The sequence below is a fragment of the Perissodus microlepis genome, chromosome 19, assembly GCF_051167445.1.
Source record: "Perissodus microlepis isolate ML-2025 ecotype Zambia chromosome 19, ASM5116744v1, whole genome shotgun sequence".
In the NCBI taxonomy this organism is placed as follows: Eukaryota; Metazoa; Chordata; class Actinopteri; order Cichliformes; family Cichlidae; genus Perissodus; species Perissodus microlepis.
This window is the reverse complement of record NC_140479.1, coordinates 8,231,216-8,248,887: the sequence shown is the minus strand read 5'-3', so window position 1 is coordinate 8,248,887 and position 17,672 is coordinate 8,231,216. Positions and strand designations below refer to the sequence as shown.

Below are 17,672 nucleotides of genomic sequence, written 5' to 3'. Positions count from 1 at the left end.
TTCTGGCGTTTTCAATTTCCTATTTCTATCCGTCATTTTCATTGAGGGAAGTTGTCAGGTATTATCAAACTCAATCAGTTCTTGCATCACCCAACATTTGACAGCACTGTGATGCGAGTGTTGATTCATACCCACCTGAAAAGCTGAAGCTCACTGGTTATTCTTGTGCAGAGGCAATTTCATAGTCTATGAAGTTCTACTGAGACGTGATTATTGCTGGTTGAAAACTTTAACCAATTCCCGCCTTGATGACTTGAAACACAGTCAGCTTTGGCAATTTTTGCTGGTCTCTCAGGAGACCTTGCAGTTTGTTTCAATGTTAATTTCTGGCGTTTTCAATTTACGATGTCTATCCGTTGTTTTTATTGAGGGAAGGTGTCAGGTATTATCAAACCCAATGAGTTCTTGCATCACCCAACATTTGACAGCACTATAATGCGAGTGTTGATTCATACCCACCTGAAAAGCTGAAACTCACTGGTTATTCTTGTGCAGAGGCAATTTCATAGTCTATGAAGTTCTACTGAGACGTGATTATTGCTGGTTGAAAACTTTAACCAATTCCCGCCTTGATGACTTGAAACACAGTCAACTATGGCAATTTTTGCTGGTCTCTCAGGAGACTTTGTAGTTTGTTTCAATGTTAATTTCTGGCGTTGTCAATTTACGATGTCTATCCGTCGTTTTCATTGAGGGAAGTTGTCAGGTATTAAGAGTTCTTGGCAACATTAACACAAGATGGGATTCAAATCCTGCATCGAATGAAGCAAAGTATTGACCCTTTGCTCTTGGTCAATGCATACAATTAACTGAACCAATAAATGGGAGGGATTTCCAAATGATCAACCAATCACGTGAGTAATCCCCCAATTCAAACCCAGTTAGTTCTTGCATCACCCAACATTTGACAGTGCACCATCAGTGATGTGAGTGTTGATTCATACCCACCTGAAAAGCTGAAGCTTACTGGTTATTCTTGTGCAGAGGCAATTTCATAGTCTATGAAGTTCTACTGAGACGTGATTATTGCTGGTTGAAAACTTTAACCAATTCCCGCCTTGATGACTTGAAACACAGTCAGCTTTGGCAATTTTTGCTGGTCTCTCAGGAGACCTTGCAGTTTGTTTCAATGTTAATTTCTGGCGTTGTCAATTTACGATGTCTATCCGTCGTTTTCATTGAGCGAAGGTGTCAGGTATTATTAAACCCAATGAGTTCTGGCATCACCCAACATTTGACAGCACTGTGATGCGAGTGTTGATTCATACCCACCTGAAAAGCTGAAACTCACTGGTTATTCTTGTGCAGAGGCAATTTCATAGTCTATGAAGTTCTACTGAGACGTGATTATTGCTGGTTGAAAACTTTAACCAATTCCCACCTTGATGACTTGAAACACAGTCAACTATGGCAATTTTTGCTGGTCTCTCAGGAGACTTTGTAGTTTGTTTCAATGTTAATTTCTGGCGTTGTCAATTTACGATGTCTATCCGTCGTTTTCATTGAGGGAAGTTGTCAGGTATTAAGAGTTCTTGGCAACATTAACACAAGATGGGATTCAAATCCTGCATCGAATGAAGCAAAGTATTGACCCTTTGCTCTTGGTCAATGCATACAATTAACTGAACCAATAAATGGGAGGGATTTCCAAATGATCAACCAATCACGTGAGTAATCCCCCAATTCAAACCCAGTTAGTTCTTGCATCACCCAACATTTGACAGTGCACCATCAGTGATGTGAGTGTTGATTCATACCCAGCTGAAAAGCTGAAGCTCACTGGTTATTCTTGTGCAGAGGCAATTTCATAGTCTATGAAGTTCTACTGAGACGTGATTATTGCTGGTTGAAAACTTTAACCAATTCCCGCCTTGATGACTTGAAACACAGTCAGCTATGGCAATTTTTGCTGGTCTCTCAGGAGACTTTGTAATTTGTTTTAATGTTAATTTCTGGCGTTTTCAATTTCCTATTTCTATCCGTCGTTTTCATTGAGGGAAGTTGTCAGGTATTATCAAACTCAATGAGTTCTTGCATCACCCAACATTTGACAGCACTATAATGCGAGTGTTGATTCATACCCACCTGAAAAGCTGAAACTCACTGGTTATTCTTGTGCAGAGGCAATTTCATAGTCTATGAAATTCTACTGAGACGTGATTATTGCTGGTTGAAAACTTTAACCAATTCCCGCCTTGATGACTTGAAACACAGTCAGCTTTGGCAATTTTTGCTGGTCTCTCAGGAGACGTTGTAGTTTGTTTTAATGTTAATTTCTGGCGTTTTCAATTTCCTATTTCTATCCGTCATTTTCATTGAGGGAAGTTGTCAGGTATTATCAAACTCAATGAGTTCTTGCATCACCCAACATTTGACAGCACTGTGATGCGAGTGTTGATTCATACCCACCTGAAAAGCTGAAGCTCACTGGTTATTCTTGTGCAGAGGCAATTTCATAGTCTATGAAGTTCTACTGAGACGTGATTATTGCTGGTTGAAAACTTTAACCAATTCCCGCCTTGATGACTTGAAACACAGTCAGCTTTGGCAATTTTTGCTGGTCTCTCAGGAGACCTTTTATTTTGTTTCAATGTTAATTTCTGGCGTTGTCAATTTACGATGTCTATCCGTCGTTTTCATTGAGGGAAGTTGTCAGGTATTAAGAGTTCTTGGCAACATTAACACAAGATGGGATTCAAATCCTGCATCGAGTGAAGCAAAGTATTGACCCTTTGCTCTTGGTCAATGCATACAATTAACTGAACCAATAAATGGGCGGGATTTCCAAATGATCATCCAATCACGTGAGTAATCCTCCAATTCAAACCCAGTTAGTTCTTGCATCACCCAACATTTGACAGTGCACCATCAGTGATGTGAGTGTTGATTCATACCCACCTGAAAAGCTGAAACTCACTGGTTATTCTTGTGCAGAGGCAATTTCATAGTCTATGAAGTTCTACTGAGACGTGATTATTGCTGGTTGAAAACTTTAACCAATTCCCGCCTTGATGACTTGAAACACAGTCAGCTTTGGCAATTTTTGCTGGTCTCTCAGGAGACCTTGTAGTTTGTTTCAATGTTAATTTCTGGCGTTGTCAATTTACGATGTCTATCCGTCGTTTTCATTGAGGGAAGTTGTCAGGTATTAAGAGTCTTGGCAACATTAACACAAGATGGGATTCAAATCCTGCATCGAGTGAAGCAAAGTATTGATCCTTTGCTCTTGGTCAATGCATACAATTAACTGAACCAATAAATGGGCGGGATTTCCAAATGATCAACCAATCACGTGAGTAATCCCCCAATTCAAACCCAGTTAGTTCTTGCATCACCCAACATTTGACAGTGCACCATCAGTGATGTGAGTGTTGATTCATACCCACCTGAAAAGCTGAAGCTCATTGGTTATTCTTGTGCAGAGGCAATTTCATAGTCTATGAAGTTCTACTGAGATGTGATTATTGCTGGTTGAAAAATTTAACCAATTCCCGCCTTGATGACTTGAAACACAGTCAGCTTTGGCAATTTTTGCTGGTCTCTCAGGAGACCTTGCAGTTTGTTTCAATGTTAATTTCTGGCGTTGTCAATTTACGATGTCTATCCGTCGTTTTCATTGAGCGAAGGTGTCAGGTATTATTAAACCCAATGAGTTCTTGCATCACCCAACATTTGACAGCACTGTGATGCGAGTGTTGATTCATACCCACCTGAAAAGCTGAAACTCACTGGTTATTCTTGTGCAGAGGGTCAATTTCATAGTCTATGAAGTTCTACTGAGACGTGATTATTGCTGGTTGAAAACTTTAACCAATTCCCGCCTTGATGACTTGAAACACAGTCAGCTATGGCAATTTTTGCTGGTCTCTCAGGAGACTTTGTAATTTGTTTTAATGTTAATTTCTGGCGTTTTCAATTTCCTATTTCTATCCGTCGTTTTCATTGAGGGAAGTTGTCAGGTATTATCAAACTCAATGAGTTCTTGCATCACCCAACATTTGACAGCACTATAATGCGAGTGTTGATTCATACCCACCTGAAAAGCTGAAACTCACTGGTTATTCTTGTGCAGAGGCAATTTCATAGTCTATGAAGTTCTACTGAGACGTGATTATTGCTGGTTGAAAACTTTAACCAATTCCCGCCTTGATGACTTGAAACACAGTCAGCTTTGGCAATTTTTGCTGGTCTCTCAGGAGACCTTGCAGTTTGTTTCAATGTTAATTTCTGGCGTTTTCAATTTACGATGTCTATCCGTTGTTTTTATTGAGGGAAGGTGTCAGGTATTATCAAACCCAATGAGTTCTTGCATCACCCAACATTTGACAGCACTATAATGCGAGTGTTGATTCATACCCACCTGAAAAGCTGAAACTCACTGGTTATTCTTGTGCAGAGGCAATTTCATAGTCTATGAAGTTCTACTGAGACGTGATTATTGCTGGTTGAAAACTTTAACCAATTCCCGCCTTGATGACTTGAAACACAGTCAACTATGGCAATTTTTGCTGGTCTCTCAGGAGACTTTGTAGTTTGTTTCAATGTTAATTTCTGGCGTTGTCAATTTACGATGTCTATCCGTCGTTTTCATTGAGGGAAGTTGTCAGGTATTAAGAGTTCTTGGCAACATTAACACAAGATGGGATTCAAATCCTGCATCGAATGAAGCAAAGTATTGACCCTTTGCTCTTGGTCAATGCATACAATTAACTGAACCAATAAATGGGAGGGATTTCCAAATGATCAACCAATCACGTGAGTAATCCCCCAATTCAAACCCAGTTAGTTCTTGCATCACCCAACATTTGACAGTGCACCATCAGTGATGTGAGTGTTGAGTCATACCCAGCTGAAAAGCTGAAGCTCACTGGTTATTCTTGTGCAGAGGCAATTTCATAGTCTATGAAGTTCTACTGAGACGTGATTATTGCTGGTTGAAAACTTTAACCAATTCCCGCCTTGATGACTTGAAACACAGTCAGCTTTGGCAATTTTTGCTGGTCTCTCAGGAGACTTTGTAGTTTGTTTCAATGTTAATTTCTGGCGTTGTCAATTTCCTATTTCTATCCGTCGTTTTCATTGAGGGAAGTTGTCAGGTATTAAGAGTTCTTGGCAACATTAACACAAGATGGGATTCAAATCCTGCATCGAGTGAAGCAAAGTATTGATCCTTTGCTCTTGGTCAATGCATACAATTAACTGAACCAATAAATGGGCGGGATTTCCAAATGATCAACCAATCACGTGAGTAATCCCCCAATTCAAACCCAGTTAGTTCTTGCATCACCCAACATTTCACAGTGCACCATCAGTGATGTGAGTGTTGATTCATACCCACCTGAAAAGCTGAAGCTCACTGGTTATTCTTGTGCAGAGGCAATTTCATAGTCTATGAAGTTCTACTGAGACGTGATTATTGCTGGTTGAAAACTTTAACCAATTCCCGCCTTGATGACTTGAAACACAGTCAGCTTTGGCAATTTTTGCTGGTCTCTCAGGAGACCTTGCAGTTTGTTTCAATGTTAATTTCTGGCGTTTTCAATTTACGATGTCTATCCGTTGTTTTTATTGAGGGAAGGTGTCAGGTATTATCAAACCCAATGAGTTCTTGCATCACCCAACATTTGACAGCACTATAATGCGAGTGTTGATTCATACCCACCTGAAAAGCTGAAACTCACTGGTTATTCTTGTGCAGAGGCAATTTCATAGTCTATGAAGTTCTACTGAGACGTGATTATTGCTGGTTGAAAACTTTAACCAATTCCCGCCTTGATGACTTGAAACACAGTCAACTATGGCAATTTTTGCTGGTCTCTCAGGAGACTTTGTAGTTTGTTTCAATGTTAATTTCTGGCGTTGTCAATTTACGATGTCTATCCGTCGTTTTCATTGAGGGAAGTTGTCAGGTATTAAGAGTTCTTGGCAACATTAACACAAGATGGGATTCAAATCCTGCATCGAATGAAGCAAAGTATTGACCCTTTGCTCTTGGTCAATGCATACAATTAACTGAACCAATAAATGGGAGGGATTTCCAAATGATCAACCAATCACGTGAGTAATCCCCCAATTCAAACCCAGTTAGTTCTTGCATCACCCAACATTTGACAGTGCACCATCAGTGATGTGAGTGTTGATTCATACCCACCTGAAAAGCTGAAGCTTACTGGTTATTCTTGTGCAGAGGCAATTTCATAGTCTATGAAGTTCTACTGAGACGTGATTATTGCTGGTTGAAAACTTTAACCAATTCCCGCCTTGATGACTTGAAACACAGTCAGCTTTGGCAATTTTTGCTGGTCTCTCAGGAGACCTTGCAGTTTGTTTCAATGTTAATTTCTGGCGTTGTCAATTTACGATGTCTATCCGTCGTTTTCATTGAGCGAAGGTGTCAGGTATTATTAAACCCAATGAGTTCTGGCATCACCCAACATTTGACAGCACTGTGATGCGAGTGTTGATTCATACCCACCTGAAAAGCTGAAACTCACTGGTTATTCTTGTGCAGAGGCAATTTCATAGTCTATGAAGTTCTACTGAGACGTGATTATTGCTGGTTGAAAACTTTAACCAATTCCCACCTTGATGACTTGAAACACAGTCAACTATGGCAATTTTTGCTGGTCTCTCAGGAGACTTTGTAGTTTGTTTCAATGTTAATTTCTGGCGTTGTCAATTTACGATGTCTATCCGTCGTTTTCATTGAGGGAAGTTGTCAGGTATTAAGAGTTCTTGGCAACATTAACACAAGATGGGATTCAAATCCTGCATCGAATGAAGCAAAGTATTGACCCTTTGCTCTTGGTCAATGCATACAATTAACTGAACCAATAAATGGGAGGGATTTCCAAATGATCAACCAATCACGTGAGTAATCCCCCAATTCAAACCCAGTTAGTTCTTGCATCACCCAACATTTGACAGTGCACCATCAGTGATGTGAGTGTTGATTCATACCCAGCTGAAAAGCTGAAGCTCACTGGTTATTCTTGTGCAGAGGCAATTTCATAGTCTATGAAGTTCTACTGAGACGTGATTATTGCTGGTTGAAAACTTTAACCAATTCCCGCCTTGATGACTTGAAACACAGTCAGCTATGGCAATTTTTGCTGGTCTCTCAGGAGACTTTGTAATTTGTTTTAATGTTAATTTCTGGCGTTTTCAATTTCCTATTTCTATCCGTCGTTTTCATTGAGGGAAGTTGTCAGGTATTATCAAACTCAATGAGTTCTTGCATCACCCAACATTTGACAGCACTATAATGCGAGTGTTGATTCATACCCACCTGAAAAGCTGAAACTCACTGGTTATTCTTGTGCAGAGGCAATTTCATAGTCTATGAAATTCTACTGAGACGTGATTATTGCTGGTTGAAAACTTTAACCAATTCCCGCCTTGATGACTTGAAACACAGTCAGCTTTGGCAATTTTTGCTGGTCTCTCAGGAGACGTTGTAGTTTGTTTTAATGTTAATTTCTGGCGTTTTCAATTTCCTATTTCTATCCGTCATTTTCATTGAGGGAAGTTGTCAGGTATTATCAAACTCAATGAGTTCTTGCATCACCCAACATTTGACAGCACTGTGATGCGAGTGTTGATTCATACCCACCTGAAAAGCTGAAGCTCACTGGTTATTCTTGTGCAGAGGCAATTTCATAGTCTATGAAGTTCTACTGAGACGTGATTATTGCTGGTTGAAAACTTTAACCAATTCCCGCCTTGATGACTTGAAACACAGTCAGCTTTGGCAATTTTTGCTGGTCTCTCAGGAGACCTTTTATTTTGTTTCAATGTTAATTTCTGGCGTTGTCAATTTACGATGTCTATCCGTCGTTTTCATTGAGGGAAGTTGTCAGGTATTAAGAGTTCTTGGCAACATTAACACAAGATGGGATTCAAATCCTGCATCGAGTGAAGCAAAGTATTGACCCTTTGCTCTTGGTCAATGCATACAATTAACTGAACCAATAAATGGGCGGGATTTCCAAATGATCATCCAATCACGTGAGTAATCCTCCAATTCAAACCCAGTTAGGTCTTGCATCACCCAACATTTGACAGTGCACCATCAGTGATGTGAGTGTTGATTCATACCCACCTGAAAAGCTGAAACTCACTGGTTATTCTTGTGCAGAGGCAATTTCATAGTCTATGAAGTTCTACTGAGACGTGATTATTGCTGGTTGAAAACTTTAACCAATTCCCGCCTTGATGACTTGAAACACAGTCAGCTTTGGCAATTTTTGCTGGTCTCTCAGGAGACCTTGTAGTTTGTTTCAATGTTAATTTCTGGCGTTGTCAATTTACGATGTCTATCCGTCGTTTTCATTGAGGGAAGTTGTCAGGTATTAAGAGTCTTGGCAACATTAACACAAGATGGGATTCAAATCCTGCATCGAGTGAAGCAAAGTATTGATCCTTTGCTCTTGGTCAATGCATACAATTAACTGAACCAATAAATGGGCGGGATTTCCAAATGATCAACCAATCACGTGAGTAATCCCCCAATTCAAACCCAGTTAGTTCTTGCATCACCCAACATTTGACAGTGCACCATCAGTGATGTGAGTGTTGATTCATACCCACCTGAAAAGCTGAAGCTCATTGGTTATTCTTGTGCAGAGGCAATTTCATAGTCTATGAAGTTCTACTGAGATGTGATTATTGCTGGTTGAAAAATTTAACCAATTCCCGCCTTGATGACTTGAAACACAGTCAGCTTTGGCAATTTTTGCTGGTCTCTCAGGAGACCTTGCAGTTTGTTTCAATGTTAATTTCTGGCGTTGTCAATTTACGATGTCTATCCGTCGTTTTCATTGAGCGAAGGTGTCAGGTATTATTAAACCCAATGAGTTCTGGCATCACCCAACATTTGACAGCACTGTGATGCGAGTGTTGATTCATACCCAGCTGAAAAGCTGAAACTCACTGGTTATTCTTGTGCAGAGGCAATTTTATAGTCTATGAAGTTCTACTGAGACGTGATTATTGCTGGTTGAAAACTTTAACCAATTCCCGCCTTGATGACTTGAAACACAGTCAGCTATGGCAATTTTTGCTGGTCTCTCAGGAGACTTTGTAGTTTGTTTCAATGTTAATTTCTGGCGTTGTCAATTTACGATGTCTATCCGTCGTTTTCATTGAGGGAAGTTGTCAGGTATTTAGAGTTCTTGGCAACATTAACACAAGATTGGATTCAAATCCTGCATCGACTGAAGCAAAGTATTGACCCTTTGCTCTTGGTCAATGCATACAATTAACTGAACCAATAAATGGGCGGGATTTCCAAATGATCAACCAATCACGTGAGTAATCCCCCAATTCAAACCCAGTTAGTTCTTGCATCACCCAACATTTGACAGTGCACCATCAGTGATGTGAGTGTTGATTCATACCCACCTGAAAAGCTGAAGCTTACTGGTTATTCTTGTGCAGAGGCAATTTCATAGTCTATGAAGTTCTACTGAGACGTGATTATTGCTGGTTGAAAACTTTAACCAATTCCCGCTTTGATGACTTGAAACACAGTCAGCTTTGGCAATTTTTGCTGGTCTCTCAGGAGACCTTGCAGTTTGTTTCAATGTTAATTTCTGGCGTTGTCAATTTACGATGTCTATCCGTCGTTTTCATTGAGGGAAGTTGTCAGGTATTATCAAACTCAATGAGTTCTTGCATCACCCAACATTTGACAGCACTATAATGCGAGTGTTGATTCATACCCACCTGAAAAGCTGAAACTCACTGGTTATTCTTGTGCAGAGGCAATTTCATAGTCTATGAAATTCTACTGAGACGTGATTATTGCTGGTTGAAAACTTTAACCAATTCCCGCCTTGATGACTTGAAACACAGTCAGCTTTGGCAATTTTTGCTGGTCTCTCAGGAGACGTTGTAGTTTGTTTTAATGTTAATTTCTGGCGTTTTCAATTTCCTATTTCTATCCGTCATTTTCATTGAGGGAAGTTGTCAGGTATTATCAAACTCAATGAGTTCTTGCATCACCCAACATTTGACAGCACTGTGATGCGAGTGTTGATTCATACCCACCTGAAAAGCTGAAGCTCACTGGTTATTCTTGTGCAGAGGCAATTTCATAGTCTATGAAGTTCTACTGAGACGTGATTATTGCTGGTTGAAAACTTTAACCAATTCCCGCCTTGATGACTTGAAACACAGTCAGCTTTGGCAATTTTTGCTGGTATCTCAGGAGACCTTTTATTTTGTTTCAATGTTAATTTCTGGCGTTGTCAATTTACGATGTCTATCCGTCGTTTTCATTGAGGGAAGTTGTCAGGTATTAAGAGTTCTTGGCAACATTAACACAAGATGGGATTCAAATCCTGCATCGAGTGAAGCAAAGTATTGACCCTTTGCTCTTGGTCAATGCATACAATTAACTGAACCAATAAATGGGCGGGATTTCCAAATGATCATCCAATCACGTGAGTAATCCTCCAATTCAAACCCAGTTAGTTCTTGCATCACCCAACATTTGACAGTGCACCATCAGTGATGTGAGTGTTGATTCATACCCACCTGAAAAGCTGAAACTCACTGGTTATTCTTGTGCAGAGGCAATTTCATAGTCTATGAAGTTCTACTGAGACGTGATTATTGCTGGTTGAAAACTTTAACCAATTCCCGCCTTGATGACTTGAAACACAGTCAGCTTTGGCAATTTTTGCTGGTCTCTCAGGAGACCTTGTAGTTTGTTTCAATGTTAATTTCTGGCGTTGTCAATTTACGATGTCTATCCGTCGTTTTCATTGAGGGAAGTTGTCAGGTATTAAGAGTCTTGGCAACATTAACACAAGATGGGATTCAAATCCTGCATCGAGTGAAGCAAAGTATTGATCCTTTGCTCTTGGTCAATGCATACAATTAACTGAACCAATAAATGGGCGGGATTTCCAAATGATCAACCAATCACGTGAGTAATCCCCCAATTCAAACCCAGTTAGTTCTTGCATCACCCAACATTTGACAGTGCACCATCAGTGATGTGAGTGTTGATTCATACCCACCTGAAAAGCTGAAGCTCATTGGTTATTCTTGTGCAGAGGCAATTTCATAGTCTATGAAGTTCTACTGAGATGTGATTATTGCTGGTTGAAAAATTTAACCAATTCCCGCCTTGATGACTTGAAACACAGTCAGCTTTGGCAATTTTTGCTGGTCTCTCAGGAGACCTTGCAGTTTGTTTCAATGTTAATTTCTGGCGTTGTCAATTTACGATGTCTATCCGTCGTTTTCATTGAGCGAAGGTGTCAGGTATTATTAAACCCAATGAGTTCTTGCATCACCCAACATTTGACAGCACTGTGATGCGAGTGTTGATTCATACCCACCTGAAAAGCTGAAACTCACTGGTTATTCTTGTGCAGAGGGTCAATTTCATAGTCTATGAAGTTCTACTGAGACGTGATTATTGCTGGTTGAAAACTAACCAATTCCCGCCTTGATGACTTGAAACACAGTCAGCTATGGCAATTTTTGCTGGTCTCTCAGGAGACTTTGTAATTTGTTTTAATGTTAATTTCTGGCGTTTTCAATTTACGATGTCTATCCGTTGTTTTTATTGAGGGAAGGTGTCAGGTATTATCAAACCCAATGAGTTCTTGCATCACCCAACATTTGACAGCACTGTGATGCGAGTATTGATTCATACCCAGCTGAAAAGCTGAAACTCACTGGTTATTCTTGTGCAGAGGCAATTTCATAGTCTATGAAATTCTACTGAGACGTGATTATTGCTGGTTGAAAACTTTAACCAATTCCCGCCTTGATGACTTGAAACACAGTCAACTATGGCAATTTTTGCTGGTCTCTCAGGAGACTTTGTAGTTTGTTTCAATGTTAATTTCTGGCGTTTTCAATTTACGATGTCTATCCGTCGTTTTCATTGAGGGAAGGTGTCAGGTATTAAGAGTTCTTGGCAACATTAACACAAGATGGGATTCAAATCCTGCATCGAGTGAAGCAAAGTATTGACCCTTTGCTCTTGGTCAATGCATACAATTAACTGAACCAATAAATGGGCGGGATTTCCAAATGATCAACCAATCACGTGAGTAATCCCCCAATTCAAACCCAGTTAGTTCTTGCATCACCCAACATTTGACAGTGCACCATCAGTGATGTGAGTGTTGATTCATACCCAGCTGAAAAGCTGAAGCTCACTGGTTATTCTTGTGCAGAGGCAATTTCATAGTCTATGAAGTTCTACTGAGACGTGATTATTGCTGGTTGAAAACTTTAACCAATTCCCGCCTTGATGACTTGAAACACAGTCAGCTTTGGCAATTTTTGCTGGTCTCTCAGGAGACCTTGTAGTTTGTTTCAATGTTAATTTCTGGCGTTGTCAATTTACGACGTCTATCCGTTGTTTTTATTGAGGGAAGGTGTCAGGCATTATCAAACCCAATGAGTTCTTGCATCACCCAACATTTGACAGCACTGTGATGCGAGTGTTGATTCATACCCAGCTGAAAAGCTGAAACTCACTGGTTATTCTTGTGCAGAGGCAATTTCATAGTCTATGAAGTTCTACTGAGACGTGATTATTGCTGGTTGAAAACTTTAACCAATTCCCGCCTTGATGACTTGAAACACAGTCAGCTATGGCAATTTTGCTGGTCTCTCAGGAGACTTTGTAGTTTGTTTCAATGTTAATTTCTGGCGTTGTCAATTTACGATGTCTATCCGTCGTTTTCATTGAGGGAAGTTGTCAGGTATTTAGAGTTCTTGGCAACATTAACACAAGATTGGATTCAAATCCTGCATCGACTGAAGCAAAGTATTGACCCTTTGCTCTTGGTCAATGCATACAATTAACTGAACCAATAAATGGGCGGGATTTCCAAATGATCAACCAATCACGTGAGTAATCCCCCAATTCAAACCCAGTTAGTTCTTGCATCACCCAACATTTGACAGTGCACCATCAGTGATGTGAGTGTTGATTCATACCCACCTGAAAAGTTGAAGCTCACTGGTTATTCTTGTGCAGAGGCAATTTCATAGTCTATGAAGTTCTACTGAGACGTGATTATTGCTGGTTGAAAACTTTAACCAATTCCCGCCTTGATGACTTGAAACACAGTCAGCTATGGCAATTTTGCTGGTCTCTCAGGAGACTTTGTAGTTTGTTTCAATGTTAATTTCTGGCGTTGTCAATTTACGATGTCTATCCGTCGTTTTCATTGAGGGAAGTTGTCAGGTATTTAGAGTTCTTGGCAACATTAACACAAGATTGGATTCAAATCCTGCATCGACTGAAGCAAAGTATTGACCCTTTGCTCTTGGTCAATGCATACAATTAACTGAACCAATAAATGGGCGGGATTTCCAAATGATCAACCAATCACGTGAGTAATCCCCCAATTCAAACCCAGTTAGTTCTTGCATCACCCAACATTTGACAGTGCACCATCAGTGATGTGAGTGTTGATTCATACCCACCTGAAAAGTTGAAGCTCACTGGTTATTCTTGTGCAGAGGCAATTTCATAGTCTATGAAGTTCTACTGAGACGTGATTATTGCTGGTTGAAAACTTTAACCAATTCCCGCCTTGATGACTTGAAATACAGTCAGCTTTGGCAATTTTTGCTGGTCTCTCAGGAGACCTTGTAGTTTGTTTCAATGTTAATTTCTGGCGTTGTCAATTTACGATGTCTATCCGTCGTTTTTATTGAGGGAAGGTGTCAGGTATTCTCAAACCCAGTGAGTTCTTGCATCACCCAACATTTGACAGCACTGTGATGCGAGTGTTGATTCATACCCACCTGAAAAGCTGAAACTCACTGGTTTTTCTTGTGCAGAGGCAATTTCATAGTCTATGAAGTTCTACTGAGACGTGATTATTGCTGGTTGAAAACTTCAACCAATTCCCACCTTGATGACTTGAAACACAGTCAGCTATGGCAATTTTGCTGGTCTCTCAGGAGACCTTTTATTTTGTTTCAATGTTAATTTCTGGCGTTTTCAATTTACGATGTCTATCCGTCGTTTTCATTGAGGGAAGTTGTCAGGTATTTAGAGTTCTTGGCAACATTAACACAAGATTGGATTCAAATCCTGCATCGACTGAAGCAAAGTATTGACCCTTTGCTCTTGGTCAATGCATACAATTAACTGAACCAATAAATGGGCGGGATTTCCAAATGATCAACCAATCACGTGAGTAATCCCCCAATTCAAACCCAGTTAGTTCTTGCATCACCCAACATTTGACAGTGCACCATCAGTGATGTGAGTGTTGATTCATACCCACCTGAAAAGCTGAAGCTCACTGGTTATTCTTGTGCAGAGGCAATTTCATAGTCTATGAAGTTCTACTGAGACGTGATTATTGCTGGTTGAAAACTTTAACCAATTCCCGCCTTGATGACTTGAAATACAGTCAGCTATGGCAATTTTTGCTGGTCTCTCAGGAGACCTTGTAGTTTGATTCAATGTTAATTTCTGGCGTTGTCAATTTCCTATTTTTATCCGTCGTTTTCATTGAGGGAAGTTGTCAGGTATTATCAAACTCAATGAGTTCTTGCATCACCCAACATTTGACAGCACTATAATGCGAGTGTTGATTCATACCCACCTGAAAAGCTGAAACTCACTGGTTATTCTTGTGCAGAGGCAATTTCATAGTCTATGAAGTTCTACTGAGACGTGATTATTGCTGGTTGAAAACTTTAACCAATTCCCGCCTTGATGACTTGAAACACAGTCAGCTATGGCAATTTTTGCTGGTCTCTCAGGAGACTTTGTAGTTTTTTTTCAATGTTAATTTCTGGCGTTGTCAATTTCCTATTTCTATCCGTCGTTTTCATTGAGGGAAGTTGTCAGGTATTATCAAACTCAATCAGTTCTTGCATCACCCAACATTTGACGGCACTGTGATGCGAGTGTTGATTCATACCCAGCTGAATAGCTGAAACTCACTGGTTATTCTTGTGCAGAGGCAATTTCATAGTCTATGAAGTTCTACTGAGACGTGATTATTGCTGGTTGAAAACTTTAACCAATTCCCGCCTTGATGACTTGAAACACAGTCAGCTATGGCAATTTTTGCTGGTCTCTCAGGAGACTTTGTAATTTGTTTTAATGTTAATTTCTGGCGTTTTCAATTTACGATGTCTATCCGTTGTTTTTATTGAGGGAAGGTGTCAGGTATTATCAAACCCAATGAGTTCTTGCATCACCCAACATTTCACAGCACTGTGATGCGAGTGTTGATTCATACCCACCTGAAAAGCTGAAACTCACTGGTTATTCTTGTGCAGAGGCAATTTCATAGTCTATGAAGTTCTACTGAGACGTGATTATTGCTGGTTGAAAACTTTAACCAATTCCCACCTTGATGACTTGAAACACAGTCAGCTATGGCAATTTTTGCTGGTCTCTCAGGAGACTTTGTAGTTTGTTTCAATGTTAATTTCTGGCGTTTTCAATTTACGATGTCTATCCGTCGTTTTCATTGAGGGAAGTTGTCAGGTATTTAGAGTTCTTGGCAACATTAACACAAGATTGGATTCAAATCCTGCATCGACTGAAGCAAAGTATTGACCCTTTGCTCTTGGTCAATGCATACAATTAACTGAACCAATAAATGGGCGGGATTTCCAAATGATCAACCAATCACGTGAGTAATCCCCCAATTCAAACCCAGTTAGTTCTTGCATCACCCAACATTTGACAGTGCACCATCAGTGATGTGAGTGTTGATTCATACCCACCTGAAAAGCTGAAGCTCACTGGTTATTCTTGTGCAGAGGCAATTTCATAGTCTATGAAGTTCTACTGAGACGTGATTATTGCTGGTTGAAAACTTTAACCAATTCCCGCCTTGATGACTTGAAACACAGTCAGCTATGGCAATTTTTGCTGGTCTCTCAGGAGACGTTGTAGTTTGTTTTAATGTTAATTTCTGGCGTTTTCAATTTCCTATTTATATCCGTCGTTTTCATTGAGGGAAGTTGTCAGGTATTATCAAACTCAACCAGTTGTTGCATCACCCAACATTTGACAGCACTGTGATGCGAGTGTTGATTCATACCCAGCTGAAAAGCTGAAACTCACTGGTTATTCTTGTGCAGAGGCAATTTCATAGTCTATGAAGTTCTACTGAGACGTGATTATTGCTGGTTGAAAACTTTAACCAATTCCCACCTTGATGACTTGAAACACAGTCAACTATAGCAATTTTGCTGGTCTCTCAGGAGACCTTTTATTTTGTTTCAATGTTAATTTCTGGCGTTGTCAATTTACGATGTCTATCCGTCGTTTTCATTGAGGGAAGTTGTCAGGTATTTAGAGTTCTTGGCAACATTAACACAAGATTGGATTCAAATCCTGCATCGACTGAAGCAAAGTATTGACCCTTTGCTCTTGGTCAATGCATACAATTAACTGAACCAATAAATGGGCGGGATTTCCAAATGATCAACCAATCACGTGAGTAATCCCCCAATTCAAACCCAGTTAGTTCTTGCATCACCCAACATTTGACAGTGCACCATCAGTGATGTGAGTGTTGATTCATACCCACCTGAAAAGCTGAAGCTCACTGGTTATTCTTGTGCAGAGGCAATTTCATAGTCTATGAAGTTCTACTGAGACGTGATTATTGCTGGTTGAAAACTTTAACCAATTCCCGCCTTGATGACTTGAAACACAGTCAGCTTTGGCAATTTTTGCTGGTCTCTCAGGAGACCTTGCAGTTTGTTTCAATGTTAATTTCTGGCGTTTTCAATTTACGATGTCTATCCGTTGTTTTTATTGAGGGAAGGTGTCAGGTATTATCAAACCCAATGAGTTCTTGCATCACCCAACATTTGACAGCACTATAATGCGAGTGTTGATTCATACCCACCTGAAAAGCTGAAACTCACTGGTTATTCTTGTGCAGAGGCAATTTCATAGTCTATGAAGTTCTACTGAGACGTGATTATTGCTGGTTGAAAACTTTAACCAATTCCCGCCTTGATGACTTGAAACACAGTCAACTATGGCAATTTTTGCTGGTCTCTCAGGAGACTTTGTAGTTTGTTTCAATGTTAATTTCTGGCGTTGTCAATTTACGATGTCTATCCGTCGTTTTCATTGAGGGAAGTTGTCAGGTATTAAGAGTTCTTGGCAACATTAACACAAGATGGGATTCAAATCCTGCATCGAATGAAGCAAAGTATTGACCCTTTGCTCTTGGTCAATGCATACAATTAACTGAACCAATAAATGGGAGGGATTTCCAAATGATCAACCAATCACGTGAGTAATCCCCCAATTCAAACCCAGTTAGTTCTTGCATCACCCAACATTTGACAGTGCACCATCAGTGATGTGAGTGTTGATTCATACCCACCTGAAAAGCTGAAGCTCACTGGTTATTCTTGTGCAGAGGCAATTTCATAGTCTATGAAGTTCTACTGAGACGTGATTATTGCTGGTTGAAAACTTTAACCAATTCCCGCCTTGATGACTTGAAACACAGTCAGCTATGGCAATTTTTGCTGGTCTCTCAGGAGACGTTGTAGTTTGTTTTAATGTTAATTTCTGGCGTTTTCAATTTCCTATTTATATCCGTCGTTTTCATTGAGGGAAGTTGTCAGGTATTATCAAACTCAACCAGTTCTTGCATCACCCAACATTTGACAGCACTGTGATGCGAGTG

At 40.0% G+C, this 17,672-nt stretch overlaps 1 protein-coding gene and 44 non-coding genes across 45 annotated transcripts in view; all 45 read left to right on the top strand.

The window, feature by feature from the left end:
* Nucleotides 1-17,672, top strand: part of LOC146365349 (NAD(P)H oxidoreductase RTN4IP1, mitochondrial-like) — a 65,836-nt gene that overhangs the window by 27,086 nt on the left and 21,078 nt on the right. The gene's annotated exons all lie outside the window — the stretch shown is intronic.
* On the top strand, nucleotides 160-299 carry LOC146365429 (U4 spliceosomal RNA). Its single transcript, XR_014798731.1, has one exon. It is a non-coding gene; the product is annotated as a U4 spliceosomal RNA (small nuclear RNA).
* Nucleotides 484-623, top strand: LOC146365428 (U4 spliceosomal RNA). The gene has a single exon (XR_014798813.1). It is a non-coding gene; the product is annotated as a U4 spliceosomal RNA (small nuclear RNA).
* Nucleotides 973-1,112, top strand: LOC146365427 (U4 spliceosomal RNA). The gene has a single exon (XR_014798730.1). It is a non-coding gene; the product is annotated as a U4 spliceosomal RNA (small nuclear RNA).
* On the top strand, nucleotides 1,297-1,436 carry LOC146365426 (U4 spliceosomal RNA). Its single transcript, XR_014798747.1, has one exon. It is a non-coding gene; the product is annotated as a U4 spliceosomal RNA (small nuclear RNA).
* Nucleotides 1,786-1,925, top strand: LOC146365425 (U4 spliceosomal RNA). Its single transcript, XR_014798805.1, has one exon. It is a non-coding gene; the product is annotated as a U4 spliceosomal RNA (small nuclear RNA).
* On the top strand, nucleotides 2,110-2,249 carry LOC146365424 (U4 spliceosomal RNA). The gene has a single exon (XR_014798762.1). It is a non-coding gene; the product is annotated as a U4 spliceosomal RNA (small nuclear RNA).
* On the top strand, nucleotides 2,434-2,573 carry LOC146365423 (U4 spliceosomal RNA). Its single transcript, XR_014798729.1, has one exon. It is a non-coding gene; the product is annotated as a U4 spliceosomal RNA (small nuclear RNA).
* On the top strand, nucleotides 2,923-3,062 carry LOC146365422 (U4 spliceosomal RNA). The gene has a single exon (XR_014798728.1). It is a non-coding gene; the product is annotated as a U4 spliceosomal RNA (small nuclear RNA).
* On the top strand, nucleotides 3,411-3,550 carry LOC146365421 (U4 spliceosomal RNA). Its single transcript, XR_014798753.1, has one exon. It is a non-coding gene; the product is annotated as a U4 spliceosomal RNA (small nuclear RNA).
* On the top strand, nucleotides 3,735-3,876 carry LOC146365420 (U4 spliceosomal RNA). The gene has a single exon (XR_014798749.1). It is a non-coding gene; the product is annotated as a U4 spliceosomal RNA (small nuclear RNA).
* On the top strand, nucleotides 4,061-4,200 carry LOC146365419 (U4 spliceosomal RNA). Its single transcript, XR_014798829.1, has one exon. It is a non-coding gene; the product is annotated as a U4 spliceosomal RNA (small nuclear RNA).
* On the top strand, nucleotides 4,385-4,524 carry LOC146365418 (U4 spliceosomal RNA). The gene has a single exon (XR_014798812.1). It is a non-coding gene; the product is annotated as a U4 spliceosomal RNA (small nuclear RNA).
* LOC146365417 (U4 spliceosomal RNA) lies at nucleotides 4,874-5,013 on the top strand. The gene has a single exon (XR_014798828.1). It is a non-coding gene; the product is annotated as a U4 spliceosomal RNA (small nuclear RNA).
* On the top strand, nucleotides 5,363-5,502 carry LOC146365416 (U4 spliceosomal RNA). Its single transcript, XR_014798827.1, has one exon. It is a non-coding gene; the product is annotated as a U4 spliceosomal RNA (small nuclear RNA).
* On the top strand, nucleotides 5,687-5,826 carry LOC146365415 (U4 spliceosomal RNA). Its single transcript, XR_014798811.1, has one exon. It is a non-coding gene; the product is annotated as a U4 spliceosomal RNA (small nuclear RNA).
* Nucleotides 6,176-6,315, top strand: LOC146365414 (U4 spliceosomal RNA). Its single transcript, XR_014798826.1, has one exon. It is a non-coding gene; the product is annotated as a U4 spliceosomal RNA (small nuclear RNA).
* On the top strand, nucleotides 6,500-6,639 carry LOC146365413 (U4 spliceosomal RNA). The gene has a single exon (XR_014798746.1). It is a non-coding gene; the product is annotated as a U4 spliceosomal RNA (small nuclear RNA).
* On the top strand, nucleotides 6,989-7,128 carry LOC146365412 (U4 spliceosomal RNA). The gene has a single exon (XR_014798804.1). It is a non-coding gene; the product is annotated as a U4 spliceosomal RNA (small nuclear RNA).
* LOC146365411 (U4 spliceosomal RNA) lies at nucleotides 7,313-7,452 on the top strand. Its single transcript, XR_014798761.1, has one exon. It is a non-coding gene; the product is annotated as a U4 spliceosomal RNA (small nuclear RNA).
* LOC146365410 (U4 spliceosomal RNA) lies at nucleotides 7,637-7,776 on the top strand. Its single transcript, XR_014798825.1, has one exon. It is a non-coding gene; the product is annotated as a U4 spliceosomal RNA (small nuclear RNA).
* On the top strand, nucleotides 8,126-8,265 carry LOC146365409 (U4 spliceosomal RNA). Its single transcript, XR_014798823.1, has one exon. It is a non-coding gene; the product is annotated as a U4 spliceosomal RNA (small nuclear RNA).
* LOC146365408 (U4 spliceosomal RNA) lies at nucleotides 8,614-8,753 on the top strand. The gene has a single exon (XR_014798752.1). It is a non-coding gene; the product is annotated as a U4 spliceosomal RNA (small nuclear RNA).
* Nucleotides 8,938-9,077, top strand: LOC146365407 (U4 spliceosomal RNA). The gene has a single exon (XR_014798736.1). It is a non-coding gene; the product is annotated as a U4 spliceosomal RNA (small nuclear RNA).
* On the top strand, nucleotides 9,427-9,566 carry LOC146365406 (U4 spliceosomal RNA). Its single transcript, XR_014798742.1, has one exon. It is a non-coding gene; the product is annotated as a U4 spliceosomal RNA (small nuclear RNA).
* On the top strand, nucleotides 9,751-9,890 carry LOC146365405 (U4 spliceosomal RNA). Its single transcript, XR_014798760.1, has one exon. It is a non-coding gene; the product is annotated as a U4 spliceosomal RNA (small nuclear RNA).
* Nucleotides 10,075-10,214, top strand: LOC146365404 (U4 spliceosomal RNA). The gene has a single exon (XR_014798757.1). It is a non-coding gene; the product is annotated as a U4 spliceosomal RNA (small nuclear RNA).
* LOC146365403 (U4 spliceosomal RNA) lies at nucleotides 10,564-10,703 on the top strand. The gene has a single exon (XR_014798822.1). It is a non-coding gene; the product is annotated as a U4 spliceosomal RNA (small nuclear RNA).
* Nucleotides 11,052-11,191, top strand: LOC146365402 (U4 spliceosomal RNA). The gene has a single exon (XR_014798751.1). It is a non-coding gene; the product is annotated as a U4 spliceosomal RNA (small nuclear RNA).
* On the top strand, nucleotides 11,376-11,515 carry LOC146365401 (U4 spliceosomal RNA). The gene has a single exon (XR_014798765.1). It is a non-coding gene; the product is annotated as a U4 spliceosomal RNA (small nuclear RNA).
* Nucleotides 11,700-11,839, top strand: LOC146365400 (U4 spliceosomal RNA). The gene has a single exon (XR_014798756.1). It is a non-coding gene; the product is annotated as a U4 spliceosomal RNA (small nuclear RNA).
* On the top strand, nucleotides 12,189-12,328 carry LOC146365399 (U4 spliceosomal RNA). The gene has a single exon (XR_014798821.1). It is a non-coding gene; the product is annotated as a U4 spliceosomal RNA (small nuclear RNA).
* On the top strand, nucleotides 12,513-12,651 carry LOC146365398 (U4 spliceosomal RNA). The gene has a single exon (XR_014798759.1). It is a non-coding gene; the product is annotated as a U4 spliceosomal RNA (small nuclear RNA).
* Nucleotides 13,001-13,139, top strand: LOC146365397 (U4 spliceosomal RNA). Its single transcript, XR_014798758.1, has one exon. It is a non-coding gene; the product is annotated as a U4 spliceosomal RNA (small nuclear RNA).
* LOC146365396 (U4 spliceosomal RNA) lies at nucleotides 13,489-13,628 on the top strand. Its single transcript, XR_014798814.1, has one exon. It is a non-coding gene; the product is annotated as a U4 spliceosomal RNA (small nuclear RNA).
* Nucleotides 13,813-13,951, top strand: LOC146365395 (U4 spliceosomal RNA). The gene has a single exon (XR_014798768.1). It is a non-coding gene; the product is annotated as a U4 spliceosomal RNA (small nuclear RNA).
* On the top strand, nucleotides 14,301-14,440 carry LOC146365394 (U4 spliceosomal RNA). Its single transcript, XR_014798733.1, has one exon. It is a non-coding gene; the product is annotated as a U4 spliceosomal RNA (small nuclear RNA).
* On the top strand, nucleotides 14,625-14,764 carry LOC146365393 (U4 spliceosomal RNA). The gene has a single exon (XR_014798802.1). It is a non-coding gene; the product is annotated as a U4 spliceosomal RNA (small nuclear RNA).
* Nucleotides 14,950-15,089, top strand: LOC146365392 (U4 spliceosomal RNA). Its single transcript, XR_014798801.1, has one exon. It is a non-coding gene; the product is annotated as a U4 spliceosomal RNA (small nuclear RNA).
* LOC146365391 (U4 spliceosomal RNA) lies at nucleotides 15,274-15,413 on the top strand. The gene has a single exon (XR_014798740.1). It is a non-coding gene; the product is annotated as a U4 spliceosomal RNA (small nuclear RNA).
* Nucleotides 15,763-15,902, top strand: LOC146365390 (U4 spliceosomal RNA). Its single transcript, XR_014798800.1, has one exon. It is a non-coding gene; the product is annotated as a U4 spliceosomal RNA (small nuclear RNA).
* Nucleotides 16,087-16,225, top strand: LOC146365389 (U4 spliceosomal RNA). Its single transcript, XR_014798772.1, has one exon. It is a non-coding gene; the product is annotated as a U4 spliceosomal RNA (small nuclear RNA).
* Nucleotides 16,575-16,714, top strand: LOC146365388 (U4 spliceosomal RNA). The gene has a single exon (XR_014798820.1). It is a non-coding gene; the product is annotated as a U4 spliceosomal RNA (small nuclear RNA).
* LOC146365387 (U4 spliceosomal RNA) lies at nucleotides 16,899-17,038 on the top strand. Its single transcript, XR_014798810.1, has one exon. It is a non-coding gene; the product is annotated as a U4 spliceosomal RNA (small nuclear RNA).
* LOC146365386 (U4 spliceosomal RNA) lies at nucleotides 17,388-17,527 on the top strand. Its single transcript, XR_014798799.1, has one exon. It is a non-coding gene; the product is annotated as a U4 spliceosomal RNA (small nuclear RNA).